At 38.5% G+C, this 14024-nt stretch overlaps 1 pseudogene; it reads right to left on the bottom strand.

The window, feature by feature from the left end:
- Positions 1-1435: 1435 nt before the first annotated feature.
- LOC149159065 (uncharacterized) lies at positions 1436-4019 on the bottom strand (annotated as a pseudogene).
- Between the last annotated feature and the right edge of the window lie 10005 nt (positions 4020-14024).

Raw genomic sequence — 14024 nt, 5'->3', positions numbered from 1 at the left:
TTTACTACTTCCCTAGAATTATAGATTCTCCTCGACCTCTTTCGACATACAAGATTTGAAGACATGTTTCTTGAAATCCATGCCTGAGTTTTCTGCAGAGGAGGAAATGAAGAAACACCCCCAAAAGCATTTTCTTGATTTGTTAGCCCCTACACATTATTGTTATGATTTCCATATATTACTCCATGAATATTTTGCTTCTATTTCCATGCCAAAAATTCTTGTAAAAGAGAATGATAATTCTCACCTATAGGGGAGATATAACGAACATCATGACAGCCCCTTGCGAGACTTGAACTCAAACCTCCATCCTACAGTAAGGAGATGGATTTTTTATTTTATGAAAGGTTGTTTCTTTATAGTCTTGTCCAAATTAAGATTATAGTTAAAGGCTTCTCAGGAAAATATTTAACATCAAATGTTTCTTATTTTGCATGAGACTCGAGTGGTTCAACTGATATGTGCCCTAACCTCTTCAACTATACAGGTTTTCCATGAATGCCTAAATAAAGTGACATGTCACTAGATATTTCTTTCCTCATTGAAGAGGTCATTTCATCCTCCAATCCACTGGCTAGATCCTCAAATAATACCCCTTCAAATTCGCAATCTTCTAGGTATTTCCAGTCTACGTCCTTGGTTGTAGACTAGGACATAATTTTCTCAATACAATCTTCTTCATTGGCTAGAACAAGGGGTACATGTGTTTGTTCTTTTTATGTCACTTTGAATATAATTATTATCTTTTTTCTTTGTGTTAACTCAGGTTCAATATTATCATCATCATCTAGAATATGACTATCCTGAGGTTGCCATAATTTCCTTTCTTATAAGGAGATTTTCTTCTAAATCCACCAACAAGAAAGGAAAAAAGACCTGCATTAAAATCTGCAATATTATTGAGATGTCTACAAAGAACTTCCCACCATTGAACTATGCAATAGACTTCAAATTTATACAAAGAGCTTCCCAAAGGAAACCCAAACACTAAGGGTTTCATGTCATTGAATTTCTCTCAATATTGCCAAGTGCTATTGAATTTTCGCAAAACCTATAAGCTTTGAAAGGTCGTTGAAAAATAATCCTAACTATTTAATTAAATGAATTTGATCGTTATTTAGAGAGTAGAAAAGAAAACCCATAGAAGATGTTGGAAATATTTCTATCTATTTCATTAAACTAATTTGATCACATCATATCTAAAGTACAAAAAGAATCCAACTAAAGAACACTAAAGTAATTAAATTTTTTCACTAACTTACCATTTTTCATATAAAGAAATTAGTAACAAAGAATAATATCAATAAATTAAAAATGGTGAAAATTGTATTTGGTATGGTCATGAAATGTCAAATTAAATTTTCAACCGGAGATTGTATTGCATGCAATCAATATGAAAGCCGCACAACTATATCTTAAAAAAATTATTAAGCTACTATACGGTGACAACCATTGGCGTATAAGGTCTCTAAAAACTAACGTACTGACGAGCCAAACCAAAGTCACATAGCTTCAATTGACCACAATTGTTTAGAAGAAGGTTTGAAGTCTTCAAAGTCCCTAGAAAAATAAACAAAGTAGATAGTTCATTGATCATCGATTTCCATAAAAAAATATATGTCTCCTTGTATTTTATGTTGGATAAATAGTTCGATATATAGACGAAGAAAGAACCTAACAAAAGATATCAAGTGTACACATCGCATGCACAATATGCCTTTATTTATCTTTGATAAATAGACGAAGAAAAAACCTAACAACATATCAAGTGCACACATGGCGTGCACAATACCGCATCATTTAAAAACAATATAGAATGTAAACAAGAACATAAGGAACTTGTACCTATGCAGCACCCAATTATCATGAAGGTAGTTTACACCCTCAAAGAGGTGCAATATCAAACATTTAACTTTTCTTTGGCTGAAAGGTTGTTTCACGGTTTCCATAAGTCCTTTCAGATCATGCTCCATGTATTCCATCACCATACGAATGTGGTCAAGTTGATTTCTACCACTACTTCCTTTACATCAACAATCTATGGGTGATGGAATGATAGAAAGACATTTATCTCCGTCAGAGAAGTCACCCGAAAGCCATTTCTTTCTTTTCCGTTTTTTACCTTTATTTTAGAGCGACTATCTCCCCCATTTTCTTATTCTTAGCTCTACAGACAACCCCATATGTGCCTTCGTCTATCTTGTTAATCCTCTCAAATTCATTGACACTTTTTCAACCTTGTAGCATATCATTCATTCGTTGTGCGATTGGAATCTCAGGTTCAATCGAAGACTTGGGCTCATCATGAGACTTCGATTCAGGTGGTTGTCCAATACTATCATCTTCACTATTGTTGCCATCATCCATTTCCATAAGCTCTCATTGATTTAATTCTAGGTCATACTGTTGATCTCTTCTTACATCATCCTTCCCCAAGACACCACCAATATGTTCACCTGCATCGTCTTCAGAACTCTTTTATTTTCCTCCTGCACCCTCTGATCTCTCTCCCACCTATTCTCCCGGTTCAGGAGAAATGCGTTGACCACTGCCATGCTTAATGCCACTGCGCTCTCAAGAGTACCTCCCCTCCTCACTGTCCATGTTGTTGAACGTTTCTTTCGTTTCTTTGTGCCCTCATTCTCAAACCTTACAGCTCTGGGAGAGTTATATTCATCTACCCCGTCAGAAGCTAAAATTTAGCGAGGTTGCAAAGGCTCTTATTTATCTTAAAGCTTTAGACTGTCAAGCAGTTGTCCAGGTTTCCTCTCCTCGTCTCACGACGTAGATTGGTGTTCTTCCAATGGAAAAATATCCTCTTTTTTGGCATTACTTCCATTGCCTCCAGAGTGACGAGCTGGGAGTTGGGCCGAGAGTGGAGAAACATAATCTTCACACACTTTATATGTGAAAGAAGGGGTCGGTCCTTTTGATCCAGACGCATGTGAGTTCCTTCCTCGAGATTCGCTTGGAGAAATCTGGAGAGACTTGCCTACCAAGCCATTAGCTGGTGAACTGAAGATTCCAGCAGAAGCATTGGAAGTCAAGTTCAAACTCGCTGTGGTGGGCTGAAAAATCGACGTGGCAGATGGAGCATTGTGCGGCTAAACTTCAATGCGGACACATCTATAGCACTCGAACCTCCTAAACTATATGCATTCTTCGACTCTTCTGCCAATCTCGGAGATGATCTGGGCTTTTCGCCTAAATCCTACAATAATGGAGAATACTTTTTTCTTCTCGTTCCGTAGACGGGGGCATGTATCGAGGTTGTAAAGGCTCTTCCTCATCTTCAGACCATCTCGCAGCTGTCCAGGTTCCCTCTCATCCTCGGACGACGTAGATTGGACTTCTCCCATTGGAAATATATCTTCTTTGCATCACTTCTATAACACTCAAACCTCCTAAACTACTTGAATTCTTTGACTGTTCTGCAAGGGATCGGAGATGATCCAGCCTTTTTGTCTAAATCCCACACTATTGGAAAATACTTTTCTTTTTCGCATTCCGGAGACGGGGGCATTATTATCTAGGTCCCTCTTGTACACCTCACCTTCGCCTGTCCAATACCGTTCGAAATGAAACCCTAAATCCGCGTCAATACACCAACCACCACCGTCCTCATAAGCACTCCCGCTAGAGACCTCACCGACCTCTCTATCTGTATCACTGGTGGCATGGCTCCCTTTACCGCGGCTATATCCGTAACCCCGAGAGGGTGATGAAGGGTAACCAGAGTAGTAGGTCATGTTCTAATCATTTTCGAGCTGCTGATCCTTATCCCTACTATCTGTAAGCTTAACCCTAGACCTGTAGTCTCATGAGCAGTCCCTGTTCCTATCGGCCTCCCGATCCCTGTCCCTATCTCGGTCTTCTTCTCGACCCCTTCTCGTTCATGTTTGTCGCTTTTGTTCACATAATGAGAATTCCTCTGCCTTAGAATTTCTTGGTCCCAGTCCCGGTCTCTGTTGTACTCATGGTCGTGGACCGTGGTTGCCTCCATGCCTGCTTGATGCCATAATAGTTCCTTCCAAGAAAAAAAAATCACAACTCCTTTCCACTTCGCGGATGTTGTGAAAAACCTGGAAGAAACCCTAAGAATTTTTGAAATCCCTCGAGTTCGTTTGTTGTAACACTCTACAAATCATACTGTAATAGAAACACCGTAGTGTTTCAAAGAATCTGACTCACAACCGTTGATCAAATAACATTTTCTACCATAACCGCCTCCATTGATAGCCAAAGAGGATTTAGATGAAAGTCCAAATAGAAAACTTAAAGAATTTGAGGTGCTTACTAGGTATGGGAGGCCGGCGAGGGAATTTACATGCATCTGGGATTGCAGTAAATATTTGCCATCTTCCAAAATGACATTTGCCGAAGGCCGATGATTCTTGCTCCCAGCAATGAGCTTCAAAGTTTTTTTAAAGAGAACAACCTATTGCAACCATTGACGTCTGGTCTATGAAGAAACCATCCTTTGCACCTTTCTAGCCAATCACAACCGCCAAATGCAAGCTTATCTCAAATCAACGGATGAGTATAATTCAATCTTCTAACAAAAGATCGAGTGGTGCATAGTGACGACAGGTGGGTAGCAGAGTTCTCCCTACAAGGAAATGCCTGTCAATTTTAAATGTTGAAAAAACTTTAATTTTTCTATGGATCAATATCTCTACTAACAAAACAAAGAAAGTAAAAATAATTCTTTTATAAATATTACGAAATGATAAATATTTGATTACAAAGGATGAAAGAAAAAAAAGTTGTATATCGAATGAAGAATTAATATTTGTTGCAATACTTTTTTGCAAATTGGTATAAGAGGGATCTGTATAAATTCTTATGGATCAACATATAATTTATAGTAACATTTACAAACATTTAAATACCAATAAATTATTTCAACCAAGAAAAAATTTACTAAAACTAAATTAATTTATTTATTTATTACGTCAGTAGGTTTTTTTGGCATCAAAATTAATTCTAAAAGTATTTAAAATTAGTGGAAGGATAATTAATTTAGGATAATATTAATAAATAACAAATATTTTAATGTATCTTTCTTAAACCAAGTTATCCTTAAAAAGAATTAAAAAGAATAAAAATGTAAAGCATAAAAAATATGCTGAGATACATATCTACCATAGCCTATTCTAGATTGGAATGTATGATTAAAAAGAATTAAAAATAATAACATTGTAAAGTCAAAAATATGCCGAGATACATACCTACTATAGCATATTCTAAATTGGAATGTATGAAACATAAATGGTTAATGACTACTCAAAATATAAAAAGTACTAAATTATATTTAATATTTAATTATTAGTATTAGAAAACATATTATATATACAAAATAATGAAGATATACATGTTTGTATCTCTAGAACTTTAACATAATTTTACCTATACAGTCGAACTTCTCACACCACTTTGAATTTTCAGCCTATACATTTAACAAGCTCATCATGGACAATGATTTAGACATTTCTATAATCCCATCTCCAAAAACTAACCTTGACATCCATTATAGAAATGAGTGTATAGACTCAACTTCCTCCCCATTTATGTGTCTCAACTTCCTCCCCATCAATGAACACATAAAGGCCTAGTGCACCGCACCATCTAGCACGGACATATCATTTTTAGAGAGACAATTTTTTTATTCAATTTGGGAATGTTTATTCAATTTGGGAATGATATGATTAAAGGACATCCACTCAAAATAAATAAAAGCAAGCTTGATGTCTCTAGGGACGGGTTCACGTGTAACATCATCGACCAAAGCCTTTTGGGTAGCCTAATCTATCACAAATTTAGAATCACACCAGACTTAGCTTTTTTACTTCTTTTTCTATTTTTATTTCTAAAAGAAGTCAATCTCAATAATCTAAGTTTTATTATTGGAGACTCTTCTAGAACATATTTGATAAGAATATAATGAATGTAATTAAAAAATAGGATGATGCTATATGCGTTCAAAGGGTTTTGAGTGTTTGCAATAGAAATACCCTTTACTTATGTCAGAAGTTCTAAAGGTAGTTGTTGGGTTTGAGGATGATTGCAGCAGCAGAGAAAATCGCAGGAGTATCTGCGATCAACCTTCCGATGTTACTGATATTAATGGTTGGGATCAACCTTCTGATGGTACTGATATTAGAGTAAGAACAAGAAATAGCATTCAAAGTTTGGACTTGTTTGTGGAGTGTCATTATGAAAGTAACGAAACTGTTGAACATTAACTGAGGCTGACTATCACTGTTTATGTTTGTCTGTGGATGCTGAGAAGGGCAATGGCTAGAAAGTTGAACTTCAGTCTAGAGGATTTATGATGCACATTTTTAAGATAGACCTTGTATATGATTTATTTTTTAATAATGATGTCTACACTATTGGCATTAATAATCCTAGCCAGGGAAATATGCATTCAGCAGGTAAAACCTATTATTTCTCTTCAGTCATATGTTGTGTTCACACTTTTAACTCTTATTTTCGAGCAATTTATAAAGAAGTTTCTTCGCCTTGTAAACTTCTCTGGCAATAGGTTATATCACGTTCATTGTTGTTACAGTATTATAGGTAGAAATATAGGTTGTTTCAGTAACTGATTATTAATTCTTTTTTTTGAAATAAAATTATTAGTGTATTTGGTTTAATTGGAAAGTTTAATTGGGATAGTCAAAAGTCACATATTCAAAGTTTAAATCTCAGTGAACTAAGTTAACAAACTTGCAAAATATAATTAAAATACTTCAATTATATATATATATTTATATAATTATATATGTTTCATTTATTTAATAATTAATTAAAAATTATAGTGATAGTGATTAAAATAAATTTATTATTTACAAGATGAACCTCATGAGGATTCTTAAATCCCTACTTCTAATTATAATTATCCATGATTACTAATTATTAATCCCCTAGATACCCGGATGCGGTTGCCTTAATTACGTGTTAATGCTTGGGCATGCGAAGTGGGCAACTGGCATTCCACTGAGCTGGTTTCGGCGGTTCGAGGTAGGTGATTAACAAGCATTAATGGATCATCGGGCTCGAGGTACGCAGGCAGGTGATTTCAGGATGGCACGCATTCTCCACGGCACATTTGCTCCGAGTTCGTCAGGCATTGACATATTGGCCCCCGGTTCTTCAAGCATTGTTCTCCTCTGGTCGTTATGTCCTCAACACCTCTACGCAGCCCAGAGAATTTGGAAGCCCCCATGGCTTCATAATTGCTCCCATTTTGCCTGCTTCATGTATATGGTTCTGTTTCTTTTCGAAGGCGTCTGGTGTATTAAGTCAGTATTTTCCATATGCATCTGGTCTATTGATTTCGTCTCGCCCATCTCTGTAAGGTGTTTCGATTTAGTCTTTTCTGAAAGTGTCTGGTTCAGGTATTGGGTTTATTCAGTCGCTGTTGGGTTTCTTATTATGGTCTATTCTATCTACTGCGAGCTCTGCACTTGGGTCTTCAGTACAGAGGTCTAGTATTCGAATTGGGTTCAATTAGTTTGTGTCTGGCCGCTTTACTCTCACCCTCAGCCCCCCGTCACCTTCAATCCGCAGATTTATACCGTAATGGCCCGTCATCGCGGCATCCCCAGGCGTGTCAGTAACTCAGGGTCCCGTGGAGGCTCTCGGGGTCGTGGTGGCTCTGTCCCTCAACGTATAACTCCGTTAGCCTCTGCCTCTCCATCCTCTCCACCCTCTGACCATTCTAGACCTACCCTAAACTGCTCTTTTCAAACAACCCGGTTCAAGTTTAGAAGCAGGCTTAACAAGCCTCTTATCTAAGCTACTATAACTATTATCTTCTCGGAGGAAGAAGATGAGCTTACAAGCTCGGATGAAACCTCCAAGGAATAGTCTCATTCTCAAAATTCTAGTGATTTTCAGGGTAGCTTGGCTAGAGTCGTCCTCAATGACTCTGCTGCATTGCACAAAGAGGACCAACAGGTAGAATTTTGCCCTCAACCAGATTCTCCTCAAGAGAAAATTATAGCTTGTGAGCCTGCGCGTCTCTCTGGAAGTGTTCTGAACCTTGTTCTTCCTCCAGAAGGCAACATGATGGAAGCTGAAGATAATGTGATGGTAACCTGGGTAAGCTCCCCCAACCAGGAAAATGAAAACGCTACGGACTCGCCACCACAGGTTTAATTACTCTTGGCTTCAGCGACATGACAATAAGTTATCTTATGATTTCTGGGTTTTGTGTGTAATTCTCAATGTGCATGGTTTCTTTTATTATCAGCATGAAATTTTACAATCTCCAGGACATAATTTTGGTTTTCCAACTTTTTGTAATAGTGACTGTAAAGGACAACATTTTTGTAAAAGGTCAGCTCATTCTGAAGCATCGATCTTATCTAGCTAAGTTTAGTCTTGGGTCTATGATTCTCATTTTTGTAAACAGAAGGCAATGTGCTACCTGCAACAGTCTTTTTGATAAAGGGTAGGCTACAGCCCCCTTAGAGGTTCAAACCTCTTTGTAAATATTTTTTCCTTTAATCTTAATAGAATAGTCTTTATACAGAAAAAAAAAAATTATTAATCCCCTAGATCACGGCGATAACAAGATACTCCACACCTAAGGCATTCGATTATCGATTATCCATACCTGTAGGCATAGGCATCTGTCAACCAGTCAAGGTTTTAATGAACATTAAGTCGAAAATGGGAATATTTTTGCAATATTATGAGGAAAACTAGAGGTTATGATCTTCTTTGTATTATTGTGGTTTAGATAGTGGGCCTAATGGTTAAGAGCATGTGTTTCCTCCTAAAAGGTTCACAGGGTCAAAACTAAAGGGAGTAGAGTATGTATGCCTTGGTAGACTTAGTAGTCAAACAGCTGGGCAAGGTGGGTCCCTTGTCTCACAAACATGGGTCTCATACACCAATTTGGTCTATGGCTTAGCCCAAACCTTAAAAATGGTCGTCGAGGTCAGGCCTCCCTGTACTCTTTATTAACAATCGTTAGTGAAACTTTGATTTGGTGCTCATATTCTTTGTCAAGATCACTCTAGCTACCTTAAAATTGGATAATAATAATTATTTTTAGGAAGTGCCTTGGTCCTCCAGAACACACCTCCCTGTGCTCCTTTATTAACAATCGTTGGTGGAAGTGTGATTTGGTGCCCATCTTCTTTCTCAACATAGCTCTGGCTATTAGGAATCTGCTAGTGCTTTATGCTTTTCAAGATAAACTCTTGACTTAGTTTTTCTGACCCTCAGTAATTTTTTGGATAAAGGCTATGTATTTAATCTTATGGTTTGGATTCTCTAATTTTATTATGTAATACAATTTTTTTATTACTACAATGTTCTTGTAGCTTACAAAAAAATTAATAATAAAACAATCTAAATCCATTTTAACTCCAAAATTATCAAGCACCGAAAAAGATCTATATTGGTAGTAAACTTGTTGATAAAATGTTGAGAAGAAAATTTAAAACTACACCTTCTCTTTTGTTTTCTTGTGTTTTTAGCTATATCTTAGATGTGTGTAGCTATGTCTTAGGCGTGTATAGTTATTTTAATTAGTGTGGTGGAATATATATAGTAGATTATTATTATACATGCATGACTCTAAAATCCAAAGTTCTAGCTAAAAATAACCCAGGTGATGCAGACAAGATCATATCTTCAAGAAGTGGAATGATGGAATACTTGAATTTTTGAATTTTTTTATTTAGTAAAACCTACACTAGATAAATCACCTTATCCCATAAGATGCAGTGAATTCCCTATGGCTGAAAATAGTGGAACATTAGATATGTTGCATCAAATATCAAATTTTGTAAAAGTTGTCCATCTCCAACAATATAATTAAAATTAAAATTAGCATTTTGATAAAGATGGAAAGCATATGAAACATTGTACCTTAAAACTTATCATATATTCAGAATATGTATTTGAGTTAAAACTGTGCTTTGATTCCTACAAAACAAAAGAAAACTATGTTAGTTGATGGGGAAAGAAAATATTTTATGTACCAAAAACTTAATATGAAAACATGTCAATACTTTTATCATATCTAGTACCTCATAAACTTGAGGCTCAACTTTATTCATGCTTGCTAGTTATAAATAGATAGAAATGATAAATATCTATTAATAAGCTCCAAATTTCAAATTATAGGTTTAGTTCAAGCATACCTAGTCCCGGGTGTAGAAGAGAGACCATAACCTATAGCCTTAGATTCTCTAGTTACAGTAGTAGTTTTTTTCTATAGCAAAAAGTAGTTTCACTACATAAATATCTAATCAGGATGCACATATCCTTCATTTATTGAATATTGGTCAGCTAGATTCTCATGCTCACAGGATAGGGATTCTTCAACCTTTGGTATTTTTTTTCTAAGTAAGTTTAATCTATTAATATGATAAAAAAAAGGGGGATTACAGTGGGGCTTGACCATAGAGGAACCAAGCCTCATTCATCACACAGTCATAATAATTTTCTTTGACTGCCCCAACAGAGGGGGAACCAGTCTAAAAATATGAGTCCAAAAATAACCCACACAGGGATAACCAGTTTAATCACAGCATTACTGAGACATTTTAACCAGATCATAATCCTAACCTGAAGACACATAAAACTAAACAGAAACTGAACCGTCAACATGACAAAACGTCCACCTGGCATACTCGACACTTGGCACTCAGTCTTCCGGGGCCGGTTCCTCTACAATCGGACACGCATACTTGTTCGGGTTGTCTTCGTCATCCGACTCACCACGTCTATGCACTTGTTAGCCACCCTCCATACTGCCAGTACCTACACGTTGTCCTGACGTGTCTCCTTGGCGACTACCAGAAGCCTGTGTGTAACTAAGTTTTCCCTTCTCAACATGTTGACTACTAGCAACATCTTTGCCATGCATTCTGGTTCGACCTTCTTTAGTTTCCAAATCACCAGTGTTGTCCCGGCTCCTGCTACTCGAACCTGCTCTATTCGCCTCCTCAGTGTGAACATCCAAAGCAGTAGGTGGCTTAATTCCTTCCATGATGGTAATTGAGATAGTGGCGATGATAACTGGACGGTTCAGTGAGTTGCGGAAGTGGAACTGCATGGTGTGAGGAGCAGGGTGCGACGAGAGGGGAAAGTTGGCAGTGCGAACTAATGCATCACCACTACCTGAGCTATGGAGCTAGGCTCTGCCTCTACCACTTCGTGTGTCTGGGTACCGCCCCACGAAACTGAGCGGGTCGGGATTATCGGCAGAGAAAGCAGGGGAAGCTGAATCAGGGCTAGGCATAGCAGGTGAACGAGAGCTGCTGCCTCGCATGCCCCCTCTTCGACTGTGCATACGATGGTGAACCATGGTGGGAAAGGGAACAGGGGGAGAATCAACAGGGATGGAGGAATTGACAAAGGAGCTATGCGAAGAGGTTACAGAGGAGTTGAGGTCATGAGCAAGATTGCAGAGGTTGGTGTGGGAATGGTGGAAGCCATTATCCAGATCGATACAGCTTAACATCCAGCATTTGCGGCTAGCGATGGTGTGCACATTCGGCTCTCCCGCCTGCGAAGGACAGACACAGTGAATCAGGGGGGGCAAAATAACAAAGAAATTCACAGGCTCCATTGTTATGTGGGCAGTGGCTCTGGCTCGGCCTATGCAGTCATTAAATGGTTCCTGCGAGGTGCCATGAGTGCCATTCAGGGTGGCATGGGGGAAGTTGCAGGGAGCCATGTGGCCACCTTGTCCGTTGCCTTGCCGTCTTGTCATATTAATTCCTGGGATGAACACCCGCATTCGGGTGTGTTTCTTCTTCCTGTACCATTTCAATCTGCACCAATTCATTGTATTCCTATATCTGAAGAGTAGTGGCCATAGGATTAAGTGTGCCAACATGAAAAGTCCTTCCACTATCTACCCCAATGTTAGCAAGAAGGTCTGCTACTTTATTCCCTTCCCTGCGAGAGTGTTTAAGATTTACAGCTCTGTGGGTTGAGAGCCAGTTTTCAATGAGCTCAAGTTGCTCTGCCAGTCTCCAGCTGCTTCCCATCTTATACGAGGGCATCCCTTGTAGTATCTGATTTATCATGTTGATGAGAATCTAGGAATCCCCTTCAATTATAAGTGGGAAGAATTCATGGAGCTGTGCAAGGAGAAGTCCCTACCACAGCCCTTCTAATTCCTCTGAGTTATTTGTATCCCAGCCGATTGAGCCTAAATAGGTTAGAAGAGGAACACCCTTGTGATCTCTGGAGACTCCTCCATATCCTGCTTTACCTGGACTACCTTTAGATGCCCCATTAAAGTTGAGTTGAATCATGTGTTGGGGCAAAGGGGTCCATCTGTCATCTGTCTTTCCATGTGAGGATGTTTTTCCCTGATTTGCTTGTATATGATTCCATTGAAGGTTCCAGTTTGCCCAGATAGTCTGTTCCTGAGGGATGGCTAGATAATCTTCTTTTGACCAGGCTTGAAGCATCAAGGTTTCTTGAAGGTTTTGACCTGTATTATTCTATAGAACTTCTGAGGGGGAGGCTTGGTCCTTGAAGATGCGACGATTCATTTCTTTCCAAACATTCCACATGAGGAATCCTGGGATTAGATTCCATAGGGCATTTAACAGTTTGCTTTTGTAAGGATTGTTTGCCCAAGAATGTAGAGTGTTAGAGATATTCTATTACCTCGTCCTTCTTTTTGACATCTGAAGCTTACTTTTTCCCAAAGTTCATTCACCAGTGGGTAGGAATTGAATAGGTTCTCAATGGTTTCTTCCGCCTTTTTGCAGTTGGGACACATAGAAGGCCTATGAAATCTTCTTTTCTATAGGTTGTCCCAAGTGAGAATTTTATTTTGGCATAGCAGCCAGAGGAAAGTGGAGACTTTTGGCCAAATGGTGGGGGCCCAAACTTTGTTCCAAAGTGGATCTTTGACTATTTGAGTTCTTATTGTCAAATTGTAAGCTTCTTGTGTAGAGAATGTTCTTTTTTCTTCATAACCCCATTTGATTTTATCCCTCTTATCACAGTAGTGAATTTGCCTATTTGAAAGCTCTGTTTCTAGACAATCCTTGGTGAGCTGAGTGCCTTGCCTGATAATGTGATCCGAATTTATCCATTGCCTGTATCCTTGAGCATGGGTATGCGTCCAGTATTGATTTACCTTTTCCATCAGTTGCCCTTCCCAGTCCTGTATGTGTTGAGGTTCGACAAGGTCTTTCAACTTAGGTCTTTGCTGCCATGAGTCTTCCCAAAACCAGGCACTCTTACCATTCCTAATTTCCAAGAAGTTGTGCTGCTGAATTAAATCCTTATGTTGTTTGGCTGCATTCCAGATGAGAGAACCTGATCCAACTTCTGTGAGTCTGATTAAATCATCCTCTGGTCGGTTATTGGCGTATTTCACTGTCCAAAGGTTAGCCCAGGGAGTATGTGGCTCCAAGATCCATTTCCACCAGATACGAGCTCCCATGACCGCATTACTACACTGAGGATCACAAATCCTGGTACGTCCATATATTTTTGGGAGGCACACTATGTCCCATTTTACCAGAGCCGATTTTCTCTTTTGGCTTGTGTTTCCCCACAGGAAATTTCTTTGAAGATTTCTGATTTCTTTGAGGACCCATTTTGGAGTTGCCATAACTGAAAAAAGGTAGAGCGGCATGGATTGCAGCACAGCTTTGATTAGGACTAGACGACTAGCCATGTTTAGCACACTGTAAGTCCAAGAAGAGAGACGAGCTTCTAATTTTTCAAAAAGTAATTTCCAGGATGAATGCTTTAAAGTAGAGTCCGTCATGGGAGCTCCTAGGTATTTGGAGGGAAGAGCAGCTATTAAAAAACCTAGGATTCGAGCAATAGATTCTTTGGTTGTAGCAGGGGTGTGAAAGAAGAATATCTGGGATTTGGTCTTGTTAATGCAAGCCCCAGAGGCATCCGAAAAGTCAGACAAAATGGTTTTTAATTTGAGAGATTCCTGAACTAAGGGATGGCCAAATAGCATATTATAATCCACAAATTGCTGGTGGGTGAAGACTGGGGAGTTGGGGAAA

Source organism: Pinus tabuliformis, chromosome 5_2 (genome assembly GCF_031772625.1).
Source record: "Pinus tabuliformis cultivar Carrire ecotype Pingquan chromosome 5_2, CPIR1, whole genome shotgun sequence".
NCBI classification, from domain to species: Eukaryota; Viridiplantae; Streptophyta; class Pinopsida; order Pinales; family Pinaceae; genus Pinus; species Pinus tabuliformis.
The sequence above is the reverse complement of the archived record's forward strand: the minus strand, read 5'-3'. Positions and strand labels throughout refer to the sequence as shown.